Source organism: Equus quagga, chromosome 5, assembly GCF_021613505.1.
Source record: "Equus quagga isolate Etosha38 chromosome 5, UCLA_HA_Equagga_1.0, whole genome shotgun sequence".
Classification (NCBI taxonomy): Eukaryota; Metazoa; Chordata; class Mammalia; order Perissodactyla; family Equidae; genus Equus; species Equus quagga.
In genome coordinates, this window is record NC_060271.1 from 87,229,250 (window position 1) to 87,247,888 (window position 18,639).

The following is an 18,639-nucleotide window of genomic DNA, read 5'->3' on the forward strand; positions in this document are numbered from 1 at the left end:
CAACATTGCAGCTGGATTCCCTCATAGTGAGTGACCAAGGGAGCAAGGAAGAAGCCACAATGGCTTTTATGACTTAGTCTCAGAAGTCATACATTGTCACTCCTGCCACATGCCATTCTTTTTTTTCTTCTTCTCCTCCTCCTTCTTCTCCTCCTCCTTCTCCTCCTCCTCTCCTCCTCCTCTCCTCCTCCTCCTTCTCTCCTCCTCCTCTCCTCCTCCTCTCCTCCTCCTCCTCCTCCTCCTTGTTCTTCTTCTTCTTCTTCCCAAAGCCCCCCAGTACATAGTTGTATATCCTAGTTTTGAGTGTCTCTGGTTGTTCTATGTGGGATACCACCTCAGCATGGCCTGATGAGTGGTGCCATGTCTGTGCCCAGGATCCAAACCTGTGAAACTCTGGGCCGCCGAAACAGAGCATGCGAACTTTACCACTTGGCCACGGGGCCGGCGCCTAGGCTCCACTTTTTGAAGGGAGGAGTATCAAAGAATTTGTGGATATATGTTTAAACTACCAAACTAGTAAAGAGGTCTTACTTCAAGGTCTTACTGAGAAGCAAATTTCTCTCCCCCTGTAAAATCCTCCCCATTCTTCCACCAGGTTATTTTGCTGTGTCTTGGATGCCCCCGGTAAGGCTCCCCCATTGACCTTAGACAAATTACTAAACTCCTTTGTGTCTCAATTTTTTCATTAGTTACTGGGGATAATATTAGTACCTACTTCATAGCATTGTTGTATGAGGATTAAGTGAAATGTTAAAAAACGTTAGCTATAATAATGGTGACCCCACCTCCAATCCAGAGCTTTCTATTTCCATTAATTAGAAGTGTACATTTATGGATTGTAAATCTTCTAGATGGGATGAGAAGTGATTATTCATTGAGAATTTATTTGTAGAGCAGGTGCTGTAGGGCAGGGAGGTACAACAGAAGTTAAAAACAGACCCTGTCCTTGATAGGCCTAAGATGTAGTTGGGGAGAAAAGATAATCTATACACGAAACAGAGAAATGCTTTGGAAATCCAGTGACACTCATCTCTGTAGAGAACAGGGGAGAGTCCCTGCCTTGAGTGTAATTTTGAAGGTTAAGGATTCAGATCAAGGAGCATGAATGAAATTTAAGGGGAGATAGAAGCCGAAGTTTGAAAGGGAACGACAGAAAGCTTTTCAGGGACCATAGCAGGAATAATAAAAGGGGAAAAGAGAAGCATTTATGAGGCCAAGATTCCACAGAGAAAGGAATGAATTTAAAGAAAAAAGAAAAATATAGGAGTTTCTCCAAGGGAAGAACTGGTTTGTGCTGTGGTAATCCCTCAAGGAGAGCTTTACCGTATTTTTCAATCTATTTATTGAAAGAGAAAGTCTGTTAACCTTTCAAGGGCAAGGGAAGTGTCTATAGACTTCTGTAATCCAGCACGGGGTAGCCATGGGCGATACTTTTTTAGAAATTCATACTGAAAAACCACTTCTCTGAGTAATTTAGACTTTAGGTTAAAATGTTTGCTGGTGAGCATTCCACAGAGCCAGTTCCCTGCAGCCCAGCTTTTCTGCTTGTTTCCTATTGTGGGAGAGGCCAGGTTTTCAGGAGCTGCTTGATTCCAGGGCTTATGCAAACTCAGATCCTCAACAGACCTCACAGGCAGCCTCACAAGGCTGGGGGAAGGAAGAGAAGAGAAGAGAGGCGTCTCCAGCCTAGCCTCAGAGGCCCATTTGCAACAGGGAGGGCATGGGAAGCAAGGAAGATCATATACTTCTGGGGCCTTCAGTTACCACCTCTCGTCTCTGAGGTCTGGCTCCTCCATTTTCTTCTTGGAAACTAGCCTAAGTTAATTTTAGTCTACAAGTTACCCAAGACATTTAGAAGTGGGTGAGAGTCAGCAGCGTACTCAACTACCATGCTATTAAGTTATAATGAAAGCAAGTCTCAGACCAAATTTTACCCCCTATAAAGACACTCATTAAACAAACATTCACGAGCAATTGGGCACAGAACATTTCATGCAACCTGCTCTGCAGGTTCCATGAAGTCTGAGCTCTTATCTTTTTAAATGATCCAATCACTACTTGGCATTTATGGTCCGCTGGAGGCAGAACCAACAACATTTCAGAGGCAGGATTGCGTTATACTTGTGATCAGCATCAGGCAACCAGAAACCCACCTAAAGCTATGTCTGGAGACAGATGTGGTTCAGGATCAAGTGTCTGGCTCTGTCCTTACAGGTTCATGCTAAAGGCGCTGCTAGACCCTTATATCCTGTTCAGGTAAATGCGAGGAGTGCTTCTATATATTTTAGACTATTCACATACCTTGACTATCTTTAATTTCATCAATGAGAGCCCTTTTCTATCATTCCTCATGCTAATCACCACACCACTAATTTTCTTAAATAAAATCCATCCATTTATGATATTCCTTGTGCTGATTAGCGGTGTCTGCTGTGGACCAAAATATAGATTACTCAAGCCACGTGTAGGGACCACCTCGGCAGATGGCCTTTCTGATATAATGCTAGCTGCTACCCCCCGGGTGTAGACTGCCCCTGGAATTGAAGTTTAATCTAACTAGCAAGAACACAGCATTACACCATCAGTGCTGCAGTATTTTCAATTACAGACATCAAGACACTTGCTTTGGCCTGGGAGAAAAAAATAATCATTCTCCTAAGGTTCGGTGGAAAGCTAGTCCAAACCAGGAACATCGGTCCCAGGATCTGTGACTGTTTCATCCGTCATAACTCCTGTCTGGAAAGAAGACGATTACTACGAGCCATGACTGAAGTCTGTGAGATTGTACTGGGGACTTCACATTCCTAGGCATTATAATACAGGTGAATACTGATTACTTGAAAAAGCTTATTTTAGTACAAGTGAAAGGAAATGTTATTTCATATGATTTTTACAGAATTGGTTACCCTGAAAGGTAGGTCAGGCTGTAAACCAATAATTCATTCTGGGCTAAATCAAGTGTCATAAAGTGGCAGCCCACAAAAATTGTTATATTTGGTCTGAGCAATATTGTAAAATTATTTAATTTTATTGCCAGTACTTAAAAATCAGTTGCCATTCCCATAAAAATCTGAATTTCCAGCTTCTCTTGAAAAAAAAGCAGATCTTGGCAACACTAGGTCTGCGTTTCCTGCTGACATCAGGCAGCTGGAATCAAGGACCCATGTAGCAGGCATTTCCTCTCCAACCTGCTACAGTCCTCACCATGCCCTAATAATTCCCAACACTGAGGCCCAATGCCAGTTGTCATTTCTAATCTCACCTGCAGTGCTATATTCCTTATAGTAGAGTTAAGAGAAATGTGAAATATTTCTTGTTCCTTGAGCAGCATTTTAGCATCCTAGTTAAGAGTATGGGCCCAAGAGGCAGACAGCCTAGTTTTGAATTCTGGTTCTTTTATTTTCCAGTTATTTGACTTTGGGCAAGTTGCTTAACCTCTCTAAGCCTAGATTTCCTTATCTGTAGATGAGAGTAATACTGGTATCCATTTAGGGCAGCCTCAAGTAAGTGCTTCTGAGAAGGCTGCATGTCCCACCCAGCCCACTTTAATCTTTTATGTTACCCACCAGGCTCCCTGTAGGCACTGAGTTTGTGCTCTCTGGTTTAAATAAATGTATGTATATCATTTCATAACAAATTATTAACAACACCGAGCATGTCTAGAAGACACTCCTCACCTTTGAAAATCATTTTATGTAACCCTGCCTTAACTATCTGCACCAGCCGAGCCTTGAAGCTAAGTGGCAGACCAGGACCATGGGTGGATCATGGAACTGAATTCCTGCCCAAATGCTGCCTTGGAATAAGATGATATCCTTGCCTCAATAGACGCCACGTGTTCATGAAAAGACACACCACAAAATGGGAGAAGACATTTACAACACATATAGCTGCAGAGGATTCGTATCCAAAATAATATAAAGAACGTCTATGAACTAATAAGAACACAACAATCAACTCTATAGAAAAATGGACAAAAAGCTGAATAAGCAATTTACAGAGGAAGAAACAGCAATGACCTATAAACATAGGAAAAGATGCTCAATTCCATAGTAATCCAGAAAATGAGAGTTAAAACCACCACAATAAAATATCATATCAGCAGGGGCCGGCCCGGTGGTGCAGTGGTTAAGTTCGCACATTCCGCTTTGACGGCCCGGGGTTCACCAGTTTGGATCCCAGGTGCAGACATGGCACTGCTTGGCAAGCCATGCTGTGGTAGGCGTCCCACATATAAAGTAGAGGAAGATGTTAGTTCAGGACCAGTCTTGCTGAGCAAAAAGAGGAGGATTGGCAGCAGTTAGCTCAGGGCTAATCTTCCCCCACCCCCCAAAAAAATATATATTTATATCATATCAGCAAAAATCGTATAGACTAACAATATCACCACCACCACCAGGTCAGTGCATTGCTGGTTGAGTGTAGATTGGCCTGGCCTCTTTGAAGAGCAGTTTGAAAATCTCTGGAAAAGCTATTTATCTAAGGTCCCAGTAGTTTCACTCCTAGGAATCAACCCTAGAGAAATCTTGTAGAGATATACCAAGAGACAGGCACAAAGATGTTTATGGCCTCTTTGTTTGTAATTGCCAAAACTGACAACAACTGAAATGTTCATCAGCAGAATAGATAAATCAAGGATGATATATTCATACAATAGGATAATAGGCAGTCACTACCTCCATCAACAATAGTGATTCTCAAAACGTTAGATGCAAAAACCAAGCTGCGTAAGGAAACACATGCTATGATGTCATGTATGTAAAATAGCATGCAAAGCAGTGCTACATATTGTTTGGAGATACAAGTGTAAAAAGCACATGAGGGGCCGGCCCAGTGGTGCAGTGGTTAAGTGCACACATTCCGCTTCAGGGGCCCGAGGTTCGCCAGTTCCGATCCCGAGTGCGGACATGGCACCGCTCACCAAGCCATGCTGTGGTAGGCATCCCACATATAAAGTAGAGGAAGATGGGCACGGATGTTAGCTCAGGTCCAGTCTTCCTCAGCAAAAAGAGGAGGACTGGCAGCAGATGTTAGCTCAGGGCTAATCTTCCTTGGGAAAAAAAAAAAGTACACGAGAATAATAAATACCAAATTTAGGATATTGGTTACCTCTGGAAGGAAGAGAGGGAAATGAGATCTGGGATGGGTCTGCAAGGGACTTCAGCTGAATTAGAACTGCTTTATTTCTTGAGTTGAGTGAGTAATGTGGTTACCCACATTACCTGGGCCTGGTTGTGTGTTGTTTTAGGCTTTAGGCTTTTTTGTATATATTAAATATTATAAAACAAATTTTAAAATACATGACATTTATTAATTTCTATTTTGCAGTTTTCCTTTTTTATTTCAGAGTTAATTAAAACTTTTACCAGGCTATATGAGTTTCCAGTTGCTATTTTCGCAAACTGCCAGAAATTTAGTGGCACTCAAATTTATTATTTTATAGGACTGGCCCCATCCCCCATCTTCAACGCCAGCAGCATAGCATCATCAAATCTCTCTCTTTCTCTCTCTCTGGTCTTTGTTTCTGTCACCATAGCTCCTCTGAATCTGACCCTCCTGTCTCCTTCTTAAGAGGACCCTTGTGATTACATTGGCCAACTCAGATAATCCAGGATAATCTTCCCATTTCAAGTTCCTCAACGTAATCACATCTGCAAAATCCCGTTGCTGTGTATAGTAACATATTCACAGGCTTTGGGGATTAGGACATGGACATCTTCGGGGGGCCATTTTCTGCCTGCCACATGGTCTTAAACATCTTGTAGGCCTAGTGCTGTGCCTATTATACCCAGTGGAAACTCCCTGGCCTGCTTAGCTCTTACTAAGTATCTGAATTGGATTCCCTGACCTGGTAGAAACCTTTTGGCCACAGAGCGGTTCAAAGGCAAGCCCCAGGGGGGAAAGAAAATCAGAGGCTGGAAATTCCCAAGCTGGAGAGTGGGTCCAAGACCACTAGGAGAGTGGCCCCGAACTGGAACAGTTAGATCTCAAAATTTCCTCAGAGCAGCCAGACTTTAAAACATAAATATGATCGTGTCCTTCTCCTGTATAAAACCCCGTCATGGCTTCCCCTCGGCTTTAGAATAAGGAACCAAAGTCCTTAAAGTGATCCTAAATAAGTGTTTCTCAACTTCAGCACTACTGACATCTTGGGCTGGATCATTCTTGGTTGCCAGAGGCTATCTTGTGCAAGGATGTTGCAGAATGTTTAGCAGCGTCCAGGGCCTCTACCCACTAGATGCCAGTAGCAGCCCCCCCCCCCACCCTCACCTCCCCCCGCCTACTTGAAACAACCAAGGTCTGACAACCTTGCCAAATGTCGCTGGAGGACAAAATAGCTCTCGGTTGAGAACTCCTGTCCTAGGAGGTCCTACAGGATCTGGGCCCTGCTCGTCTCCCCACCTTGGTCTCCCTTCCTCAGCCACCTGAAGGGCATCTCCCAGCTGAACACAGTAGGGTCCCTCTGGCCTCTGGATTTCTGCATACACTGTTCCCTCTTCCTGGATCGCTTTTCCTCCCATCTCCTCACCTGGCAAACTCTTTCTTTGTGTCTCAGTCTAAATGTCTCCCACTCAGACTCCGCTCCCTGTCCCCCTGTCAGAGATGACTGTTGTGTGCTGCAGCAGCCCCCTCCTCTCCTGAAAACCTTCTCACATCTGCCATCATTTGTCTGCCTTCTCCATCAGACTGCCACCTCCAGGAGGGCGGGGCCTCCTATACAGAGCCTACTGATTAGTGACTATGTAGTCTATATTGTCTTGTGATTGGCAGACATTGTTGGCCCAACCCCCACCTGTCCCATAATCAGATGCCCAGAACAGGAGTCAGACTATGAAGCCAGGTAAAACCCCAAAGAGGATCTATGATTAATTGCCTGCTCTTTGTTGCATCTGGACTGTGTTGGCCCCATTAAAGATTAAACAATAACTTGAGTTGTGATCTGGAAAGGAGCTTTCTCCTGAGGGCAGTGAACTGAGGATTCTTGGGGCTACACATCAGGAACCCTTTGCCCCACAGGCTCCCGTGAAATCATGCCCTCCCTGGGGGATGGCCAGCACCATGAACTGGCCAGCTGCCAGGACTCTTTGGGAAGAGAACCAGACAGTGGTCACCCCACAGACAGGGAACAACCCAGCAGGGAGAAGGCTGTCACCTGTCAGGTCTGATACAACAGACCATTCACAGGACAGCACTCTCAAATAACAGACCTCAAGACCCTGCCCGGTTCCCTTTGTCCAACCCAACCTGGGGCATCTGAATGCAGCCAGGCAAAGATCTAACACACCACAGAAGCTCAGGCCCATCTGGCCAAATGATCAATGCTTTAGCTGATTCAAAAGTTGTAACTGGGGGCCGCCCTGTGGCCAAGTGGTTCAGTTTGCTCACTCTGCTTTGGCGGCCCAGGGTTTCACTGGTTTGGGGTTCAGATCCTGGGTGTGGACATGGCACTGCTCATCAGGCCATGCTGAGGTAGCATCCCACATGCCACAACTAGAAGGACCCACAACTAAAATACACAACTATGTACCAGTGGGCATTGGGGAGAAAAAGGAAAAATAAAATCTTTAAAAAAAAAAAAAGTTGTAACTGAGCTGACTCTTCTGAACAACGCTGAAAGGACAAAGCCCACCCCTGGGGAGTAGGCAATCGAATTTCCCGTGACCGGAAGGCTGTCCTTGCTCTTTGCAAGGGTTCAGCCAGCTCCTCCTCTTCCTGTCTGGCAGAATAAGCCCCACACCCAGGCTAAGTCAACCATGTTGCCAAATCCATATATTCCTTGTATTATTATGTACTTAATATGTTCCTTTAAATATATATACCTTTCTCCATAACAAAAATCGTTATTTTCTGATTATATAAATAATGTATGCTCATCGTAAAAAAAGCAAACAGCACAAAGAAGTATAAGGAAGACAAAAATCACCGTGAGATAACCACTATCAACATGTTGGTGACCCTCCTTTCCTACATCTCTTTATCCAAATGCACACATAAATGTGATTTTATATACATAAGGTGAACTTCTTTGCTCAAACACGTATTAAAAAGGCAACTTTTATTAGCATTACTAATAGCAAACTGTCATCACTTGCTAGAATAGAAGGCAATCCCCCCAAATAAATACAATGAAAAAAGCAATGGGATGAAATGTCTTGTTAGATGCTGCAGCTTCCACGTCTTCAAAGCCCGAGCCTCTGGGAGTTAAAGGAGGGATTAACAAGTGTCAGTAAGGCTTGACCCCCTTAAACCAAAGGAGAACTTTCTCCCAGATACAATTAGAAGGATTGAAAGAGAATTAAAAGGAGGAAATCTTTCTCTCCTTCTACTGGTATCTGTTCCACATCTATGCAGTAGCTTAAACTTTCTCGGGGCCCTTAAGCACCTCCCAAATTCTATGGAGAAGGCAGGGGGTAGAACCAATAAGTACCAGATCCTGCAGGGTCTGCTCAAGACAGCATGGAGGGAAAAGGCCCTGTATGCACCAGCCCCTTGTCCCCAGAAGCCTCAGAAAGCTATAGAGCCTCTCACACTACCTCAGGGGCACCAGTCTGGTCCTCCCCTCCCCTCAGTCCCAGGCATCCGTCCTTCCCCAGGCGAGAGCCAACAGGAGATTCCAGGGCTCCTTTTCCTCCTTCTTCACAAAGACTCTTCTGTCTTAGGAACCAACATTCCTGGGCAGGAGACCCAAAGTCTCGTGTGTCGCTGTCAGGACAAGCCTTTCTGCCATGAGCTGGGGCCCCTGGAAGGCAAGAGAGACAGCAGGGCTGGGATAGGGTGAGGCAAGCAAAGTGCCGCGGGTACAAAATCGAAGGAGGTGCTCACTCTCGGCTGCAGACCCTCACCACCCTAAGAGGGGGCATCTTGCTTGTCTCAGCCTCTTCTTGGCCCTGGGTGGCAGAGCTGAGCTATGAACCATTCAATGTGTGGTGCTGGGACAACTGGGTAGCCATGTGGAAAAGGTAAAATTGGAGCCAATCTGATCCTTCCTTATCCTACACCATATACCAAAATAAATTCAGTGTGCAAAGGCCTAAATATGAAAAGAAAACATTAAAAGTTTTAGAAAATATAGGAAAAATCAAAAATAGCTTTATGACTTGAGAGTAGAAAAGGATTTCTTTTTTTTTTTTTGAGGAAGACTAGCCCTGAGCTAACTACTGCCAATCCTCCTCTTTTTGCTGAGGAAGACTGACCCTCAGCCCACATCCATGCCCATCTTCCTCTACTTTATATGTGGGATGCCTACCACAGCATGGCTTTTGCCAAGCGGTGCCATGTCTTCACCCAGGATCCAAACCCATGAACCCCAGGCCACCAGGAAGTGGAATGTGTGTACTAACCGCTGCGCCACAGGGCCGGCCCTAATGATTTCTTAAAAATATATTAAAGAACAAATCATAAGTAAAAATATTGATGAATTCAACTAGGTTACAGTTATCTGAATTCTTTTTTTAAAGTCACAATAAACCAAGTTAAAAGACCCACGACAAACTGGGAAAATACATTTGCACTGCATAAAACTGACAAAACATTAGTGTCCAGAATCTATATGAGGGGAAAGAGATTTTAAAAGGACATAAGAAAAACAGACAAAAGACTGAACAGGAAACTCACAGAAGAGGAAATATAAATACACAAAAATATGCTCAACTGCAGGACTAACCAGGGAGACACAAGTTAAAATCACAGTGAAATGCCACTTCACACACATTTGGTTACAAAAATGTAGAGGCCTGACAATGGCAAGTGATGGTGAGATTGTGGGAAAGTAGGAACTCCCTCAGTCTGCTGGTGCGAGCGTGAACTAGGACGGCCTCAGGAAAGCGTTTGGTGCTGCCTGTAAGGGCAAAGATGTGTGTGTGAGGCCCTTACCTGGCTTCTTTTACCCTCAGTTCTTCTGAAATTTGGCATCCTACTTCATCTTTCTAAGGTCCAGCTCTGAACATATCCCTTTCCTCTGCGAAAGAAGCCTCAAATGCTTTAAGAACATTTTAGGACCTTGTCATGTAATCAACCCACCTCTCCATTTGTGTCCTACTCTGCCCTATGTTCTTAATGCTCCTCTAGTAAAATTAACTGCACATGCTGAAATGTCTCTTTTAAATCCTTAACCAGGGGCTGGCCCCGTGGCCGAGTGGTTAAGTTCGCGTGTTCAGCTGCAGGCAACCCAGTGTTTCATTGGTTCGAATCCTGGGCATGGACATGGCACTGCTCATCAAACCACGCTGAGGCGGCATCCCACATGCCACAACTAGAAGGGCCCACAACAACGAATATACAACTATGTACTGGGGGTCTTTGGGGAGAAAAAGGAAAAAAAAAAATCTTTTAAAAAAAAAAAATAAATAAATCCTTAACCATATGAAATGTTCAGGAAGGGACAGGTGGTGGTAAAGGATAATCTAATTTAATACCTTTCTGTTACGATGAGAATACTGAGGCGCAGGGAAGCTGAACATCTCCCCAAAGCCACCCCGTGTGATAGAGAATCGGAGGAGACCTCAGCATTTCCGAGTCCCTGATCAGGGCTCTTACGTCTGCACATCTCCTCCTGGGCTGATGTACCACAGGCCCGGCTATGGGTGCACAGGGAGCCCAATCTACTTGGCTCCCTTCGTATCACCCAGCCTGACACAGGCGAGGAGTGACAGCCACCATTTGTCACGAAGTAAAAATATGCCAGGGAGCTGAACAGGAAAGTACTTTCTGTGCCAGCAGCTCGCTGCTCCCGAAGCACTATATCCCTGAATTGGGATGCCCTTGTGTTCACCTTGTCAACAGGGAGCAGTCAGATCTCTCTTTTATTGTAATTGGGTTAGTCTTGTGGGTTTGCCCTCCTCCCAGCTGTCAAAAGAGATTATACAGAAATATACTGCTGCATCGACCACAGTTCAGGTACAGGCTGAGGCCAACTCAGGAGGATATTTCCAAATGCATTCATTAATCACTCTGAGTACCAGATTGCTGCTGGCTACACTGCTTGCTTCCAGCTGCAATTGCTTTTGTTCCAGCCGGAGCTCAGAGGTCTCCCTGTAAGCTGCAGCACCCTAGGCAGGGGCTGGGTGCAAACACAGGGAGGGTGGGGGCTGGGGTGGAGTGCCAGAAGCCTGTAAGGGTCTGTACTCACCCTGCAGGTATCCCCATGCCTGAGAGGTCATGACATTAAAACACATGACGAGTCAAGAGGGAGACCACAGAAAAAAGCAAAAAGCTTCTTTTCCTGCTTTTTGAACATTTTATATGTTTTCATATATAGCCAGTCCTACACCCCAGCTCAGCAGTATCTTAGTCTGCTCCGGCTGCTATGACAAAATAGCACACACTGAGTGGCATGAGAACAACAGAAATTTTTATCTCACAGTTCTGGAGGCTAAAAGTCTGAGATTAGGGTGCTAACATGGTTGGGTAAGGGCCCCCTTCCAGGTTACAGACTTCTCCTTGTATCCTCTTGTGGCAAAGAGGGTAGGGAGCTCTTTGGAGCCTGTTTTATAAGATCACTAATCCCATTTACAAGGGCTCCACCTTCCGGATTTAAGCCCCTCTCAAAAGCCCCACCTCCTAAGACCATCACCTTTGGGTATTAGGATTTCAACGTAGGAATTTGGGGAGACACAAACATTCAGACCATAGCAAGCAGTTTCTAAACTCTAATGGGTAGAAGCAGAGTGTCTGTTTCCTCAAAACCCCACAGGTGCCTATGAAAGTGGAGCTGCTCTGGTGGAGGCCCACACTGGGCCAGGGTGGAGGCCCAGGAAACCCAGCCCTTAGGCTTCCCACAGCAGCCTGAGGGCATCAGTGGAGCCAGGTCTGTGAAGACCTCTGACAGTCCACCCCAGTGATCCTCAAACTTTAGTGAGCAAAAAATCATCAAGAGAGTGTGTTAGAAATGCAGATCCTCAGGCCACAGCCCTAGAGATTCCAACTCAGTAGGTCTGGGGTGGAGCCTGAGATCTTGTGCTTTGAACATGCTCCAGGTGATGCTGAGGCTGCAGGACTGTGGTTCACACTTTGAGGGACACTGATAACCCCTTCACTTCACAGATGAGGCAGCAGATACTAGGGGCCTTGCCCAATGGAACACACTCATTAAGGACAGGCATCACAGAACCCAGATCTCCACACTCAGCACCTTCTCTTTGCTTCATTGTGGCTCTCACAGCGTTTGAGGAAGGAGGGCATGAGGAAGGACCATGCTCTGAAAGTTTCCGTAAAGTCTTGTTGAGCAAATGCATAATCTAGCAGCTCAGTGAACCCCTCCTCACTTCTCCCTCTGATTTATAGAGCAAGGCAAGTAGCACTAGGGAGCAGAAAGATCACCCTTCATCTGCTTTGAGCCTCAGTTTCCTTAGTAATCAGCAATATTCATGAAGCACTTACCAGGCATTTTGCATGCATTGATCCTCTCCACCAACCTATGGAATAGGTAGTATTATTATCGCCATTTTACATATGAGGAAACCGATGCTCAGAGTTTAGGAAGTTGGACTAAAGTCACACAACCAGTGTACAGAGGCAGGATTTTAACAGATGCATTCTAACTCCATAGCCCAAACTCTTTACTAGTCTGCCCTAAAGAAACGACATTGTTGGGAAGTAACAACTCCATTCCGGCTGCCTTGCTGGAGGCCTTTCCATTGCCCTGCTCCCTAACCCTCCCTCTTTTATGGCCCAGCTCAACCCACAGCTCCCTCTGAAGATTCCCCTCAGATATACAGCAGATCTGCTTATTTACGCTCCTCAGGCAGCTCTCTGGGTCTGTTCCAATCTGCCTAGCCCTCAACCAGTGCTTCTCATGAGTGCAGTGCTGGCCTTAGACTGGGCAAAAGGGACCTCTGGCCTTGGCCTTGTGTGTTAGAGGACCTTGCTCTGCCCCAGCTCTAGCCGTGTCCTTTCCAGTGAGGTGGAAAGTCAGTGGGTGGGGCAGGGCAAGGACCTGAAGCCCCTCTTCTGGAATGTTCTGAGTACCTGGGACCCTGGAATTCCCTACATAAATGGCCCTGAGCCATTCCCAGCACTTGTTTGGAGTCATCCCCTGGCCTGTCCTCCCAAGGGCAGCACTGCTTCCGTGGGCAGCACCAGCTGAGTATGTGCACCCCATAGGCCTGAAGGATGTCTAGGAGTAGGGAGTGGGGGTGGTAGGACTGACACGAAAGCTGGAGTGTCTATAGAGATGAACATGAGGCTCCTCAAGGTTCAAGATGAAGAGGAGGTAGGAAGAAAAGATGAGGGTAAGTGCACATGTTCCGCTTTGGTGGCCCAGGGTTTGCTGGTTTGGATCCCGGGTGGGGACATGGCACTGCTTGGCACGCCATGCTGTGGTAGGCGTCCCACATATAAAGTGGAGGAAGATGGGGACGGGTGTTAGCTCAGGGCCAGGCTTCCTCAGCAAAAAGAGGAGGATTGGCAGCAGTTAGCTCAGGGCTAATCTTCCTCAAAAAAAAAGAAAAGAAAAGAAAAGATGAGTAGGCCACTAACTGGGGGCCATGGCCGAAGGCCAACTCTTCCAGCAGTGCTATTATATAGTTTTATATTGTTATGTAACAAATTATCACAAACTTAGTGACTTAAGCACGCACATATTTATTATCTCACGGTTTCTGTGAGCTAGGAATCTGGGCAGGGCTTAGCTGGGTCCTCTGTTTCAAGGTCTCTCTCAAAGTGTTATCCAGTGCTCGGGTCTCATCTGAAGACTTGATGGGGAAGAATCTGCTTCTAAGCTCATGTAGCTGTTGGCAGAATTTCAGTTCCTCATGCATCGTTGGACTACAGGCCTCAGCTCCTTGCCGGCTGTTGTCCAGAGGCGACCCTCATTTACTTGTAATGTTGGCCTCTCCAACATGGCAACTCGCTTCATCAAAGCCAGGAAGGGAGAGTCTGCTAGCAAGAGAGAAGTCATTATCTTACGTAACCTAACCATGGTAGTAATATCCCATCCCATTTAACACATTCTATTGGTTAGAAGCAAGTCATAGGTCTCATCTATACTCAAGAGGAGGAGACTGCACCAGGGTGTAAATATCAAGAGGTAGGGATCCCTGGGGGCCATCTTAGAAGCTGCCTGCCACAGCAATATCCAAGCACAGAACTGCAAGGAATCAGAGGGAGTTCTACACTCAAATCTGGCCTTCTCAGGTTATTTGAAGTTATATGTGTTAAGGGAGGAGGACAATATTTTAGTCAACAGTATGTTAGCTTGAGTTACAGTTTTTAAATATTTAGACATATAATATGTAGGCCTCTACTGATACTTTTGTCCTGGCCGCATACATATTAAGACAGGCCTGCTTCTGTGCACGTTTCCTAGCCGCCACCTCAGATAGGGAGGGCCTTTTTGGCAGAGTCTTGACTGCTGATCTTTTGTCCCATAAGCGGCCTAGCACAGCATCCATTGTGTGGGAAGCAATCAGTTAAGTTTGCGGGGGCGTCCACTAGCAGCTGCCCAGCCCCAGCCGTGCCCCTGCCCCAGCCATTGCCGTGAGGCACGTGGGCTGATTTTGACGCCTCAGCAGTTGGGCTTCCTCTTGAGCAAGAAGAAGGTATCCCACATGGCACAGGAAGGGAGTAAGAAAAGCAAAAGCCCCCACATCAGCAAGGCAAAGCTGACTCCTTCCAGTGGAGCAAAAGCCTTACCTTCAGATAAAAACGTGATTACTGGGCCCGCCTGGTGGCGCAGTTAAGTTCACACCTTCCACTTTGGCAGCCTAGGGTTCGCAGGTTGGATCCTGGATGCGAACCTAAACACCACTTGGCAAGCCATGCTGTGGCAGGCATCCCATATATAAAGCAGAGGAAGATGGGCACGGATGTTAGCTCAGGGCCAGGCTTCCTCAGCAAAAAGAGGAGGATTGGCAGCAGATGTTAGCTCAGGGCTAATCTTCCTAAAAAAAATAAATAAATAACAAAAAAAACCCATGGGGCCGGCCTGGTGGCGCAGCAGTTAAGTTTGCGTGTTCCGCTTTGTCGGCCTGGGGTTCTCGGGTTCGGATCCCAGGTGCGGACATGGCACTGTGCGGCAAGACATGCTGTGATAGGCGTCCCACATATAAGGTAGAGGAAGATGGGCATGGATGTTAGCTCAGGGCCAGCCTTCCTCAGCAAAAAGAGGAGGATTGGCAGTAGTTAGCTCAGGGCTGATCTTCCTCAAGAAAACAAAAAACAAAAAACTGTGCATTGTCTATAGCACACCCCTCCAGGCTGTCCAGTTCTAGCCCTGTTCATTGTCTTTTTAGCCCTGTCACCGGCCATTTTACACCTCTTTGTAAACTATAGGTAAATGATTAGATATGCAAATCTGTATTGTGTGGTAGAGTTTCCTTTGACTTCCAGCTGTGGACAAACAATTTTGCCTCCATTTGTAATATAATCTCTTTTTTCCATTTAAATTTCTGTTCCTTGGACTTTTCTTCTGTACCAAGTATAACATCTGTCTAAGTACCCTCACTAATTCAAGAGTAAAATAAAATCTTTAACATGTCTTTATTCTTGTATCTGTTTGAGCAAGAGTCAGGGGTAACTGGGTCAAACTCACTTGTTAAAAGAGATTCTCATATTAGATCACAAAGTGAAACCTAATGATAAAACAAAATGATTAAAAAAGATTGAAAACAAAAGGATTGATACCTGCTCAATACAAGGTTGACATAAGGGAAGCCATATTGTAGAAAAGAAACCATATTGTAACTTTGAATGACCTCTGATTGACTAGCCCAGACATGCTCTGTAGATTTTGTGGCCCCTCCCAGCTGCGATAAGATGATAACTTTGATCTTTTGAGTTCTCTAGGAATGTGACGGCCCCTGAGCAGAGAGCCTATGCTGATAGCCATCATCAATGACAACTGAAAGATCAGGGGATAGGGGATGGCTCCATTCTCTGATGCATATCCAGTAACACAAAGGACTATCAGGAACTGGGACCAGATATCTGCCTCATCCAGAGACCAGCCACCTCCCCCACCTGGAAACCAGCCCTGTATATAACTGGCCTGTAGTCTTTGTTCTGTAAGATGACTCTTTTGGACATTAGTCGGCTATCTTCCCTCTTGCTAGTAAGCTGTAATAAAGAAACCCTTTCTCTCCTACCACCTTGCCTCCTGACTATTGGCATGTCTTGAGGCGAGCAGACAATCCTCCTTTGGCAGTGACAGGATGAAAAAATGTGCTTTTACCAAGCAAGTGTAAAAGTTTAGCAGAGCTCATAATCTTAATACCAGACTTGGGTGAATTCTGGGCAAAAATCATGAAATGAGACAAGAGTTATTTAATAATAAGGTTGTGAAAGTCACATACAAAAAAGATATAACTCTTAATAACATCTATGTAACAAATAACTTACACTAATAAAGCAAAAGCTAGAGAAAATACAAGGAGAAATAGAAATACATCATAAGGGAGATAATTTGCCTCTCTTTTAGGCCATGGTCATAAGGTAAAACCTAAATAACATAATTTTTAAAATAGAGCTGCTTGATATATATTAAATTTATAATCTGAAAACTAAAAGTTTATTTTATCTTCATGTATCTATGGAACATTTTCAAAATTAATTGACTTTACAGTAATTAGTTCACAAAGAAGCTTCAGCAAATTCCAAAAGTAATACAGTTGTATGGGAGAAAAAAATCTTTCCTTTCACCCTCCTAGGTTCGATGCATGGGGTTTTCACAAAGATGTGAGACTCAAAGAGGAGGCCAGATGACTGAGGCTTACATGCCATCTTAGGCTAAACAAAGGAAAGGGCTTTTGGGGTTTGGGGCTGGGGGAGGCAAATTATGGGAAGGTGAGGGGTTTGGTAAATAAGGTTGTCTTGTTATGTGCTTAAGAGTCTTTTAGGTGATAAAAGTTGTCCCAAAGGTAGCTCTCCTCTTGGGATGGAGACATCTTTACGAACGAAAATTTCCTTTACAAAAGGGGAAATTTACACTTTATTTTTAGGCAAGTGAGAGAGGTAAAGAGCTCTTCCTGAGTCTCCTGGTTCTCAATTGCCTTTAGTTCAAAATAATCCTTATGTGCCAAAGTGGCATATTTTGGGGTGGCGTATGCTGGTACCCTCCATAATTCTTCAATAAGAATTTATTGAAGACTTCAGTAACTTCCAAAAAGAATATAGACACCATTCTCTAATCATAATGTAATAAAACTAGAAATTAATTATAGAACCAGGAAATAAAAAGACCTTACTGCTTGGATATTTATAACCCTCTGTTAATTAATGCTAAGTTCAAAAAGGAAAAAGAAGGAGGAACAATAGAATATCTAGACAATAATGTTAAAAACTGTATATACATCAAAACCCATAAGATATAGCTAAAACAGTTCTCAGAAGAAAAAAATTATATTCCAAAATACTTTAGTAAAAAGAAAAAAATTAATTAATTAAACATAAAACTCAAGAAAGTCAAGGGGAAAAAAGAAAATTGTTCCTAAGGAAAGCAAGAGGAAGGAATTAATAAAGGAGAAATGAATGAATTAGAAAACATAAAAATTGTAGCACTAACAAATAAATCTTTTAGCTGGTTCTTTGAAAAAGCCAAGAAAGGAAGAAAGAAAGAAAACAAGAAAAACAACATCCCCACAGAAAAGCAAACAAATGACATAATTCATAGAAAATAACATAGGAAGGGTTCTTAAACATATGTAACTATGCCTAACCTTACTCATAAAAAGTGATACGCAATTTAAAACTATACTGAGATAAATAAGCACATGAAAAGATGCTCAACATCATTAGTCATCAGAGAAATGCCAATCAAAACCACAATGAGATCCCATTTCATGCCCACTAGGATAGCTGTAATAAAACAAGTGTTGGCAAGGATGCGGAGAAACTGGAACCCTTCTAGACTGCTGGTGGGAATGTAAAATGATGCAACCATTGTGGAAAACAGTTTGTCAGTTCCTCAAAAGATTAAACACAGAGTTACCATTGGTCCCAGCAATTCCACTCCAAGCTATATAGCCAAAAGAATTGAAAACATGTTCACACAAAAACTTGTACCTGAATGTTCATAGCAGCATTATTCATAATAGCCAAAATGTGGAAACAAGCCAAGTGTCCACCAAATGATGAATGGATAAATAAAATGCGTTACACAATGGAATATTATTAGGCAATAAAAAGAATTGAAGAACTAATATAATGCATGCTACAACATGGATGAATCCTGAAAACATTATGCTAAATGAAAGAAGCCAGTCACAAACAACCACATGATATATGATTCCATTTATATGAAATGGGCAAATCTATAGAGACAGAAAGTAGATTAGTGGTTACCTAGGACTGGGCAATGGGAAATGGGGAGTTACTGCTGATGGGCATGGGGTTTCTTTTTGGGGTGATGAAAATGTTCTAAAATTGTTCATGATGATAGTTGCACAACTTTGTGAATATACTGAAAACTGGCAAATTGTACACTTTAAATGGGTTAATTGTATAGTATGTAAATTATGTCTCAAGCTGTTATTTAAAAATATATTTTTTTAGCCATTAAGAAATCCCCCGTGGCAGTCCCTGTGGCCGAGTGGTTAAGTTCTTGCACTTCGCTTCGGCGGCCCAGGGTTTCACCAGTCCGGATCCTGGGAGCGGACATGGCACTGTTCATCAGGCCATGCTAAGGCAGCATCCCACATAGCACAA

General features: G+C 44.2%; 1 long non-coding RNA gene across 2 annotated transcripts; it reads right to left on the bottom strand.

The window, feature by feature from the left end:
* Positions 1–8,302: 8,302 nt before the first annotated feature.
* On the bottom strand, positions 8,303–14,817 carry LOC124238934 (uncharacterized). 2 transcript variants are annotated; one of them, XR_006888455.1, is made up of 3 exons: positions 14,632–14,817; positions 13,578–13,875; positions 8,303–8,740 (listed from the first exon to the last, which is right to left on the bottom strand). It is a non-coding gene; the product is annotated as an uncharacterized LOC124238934 (long non-coding RNA). The 2 variants fall into 2 exon arrangements; XR_006888456.1 differs by having other exon boundaries at positions 13,578–13,878.
* Positions 14,818–18,639: the final 3,822 nt, after the last annotated feature.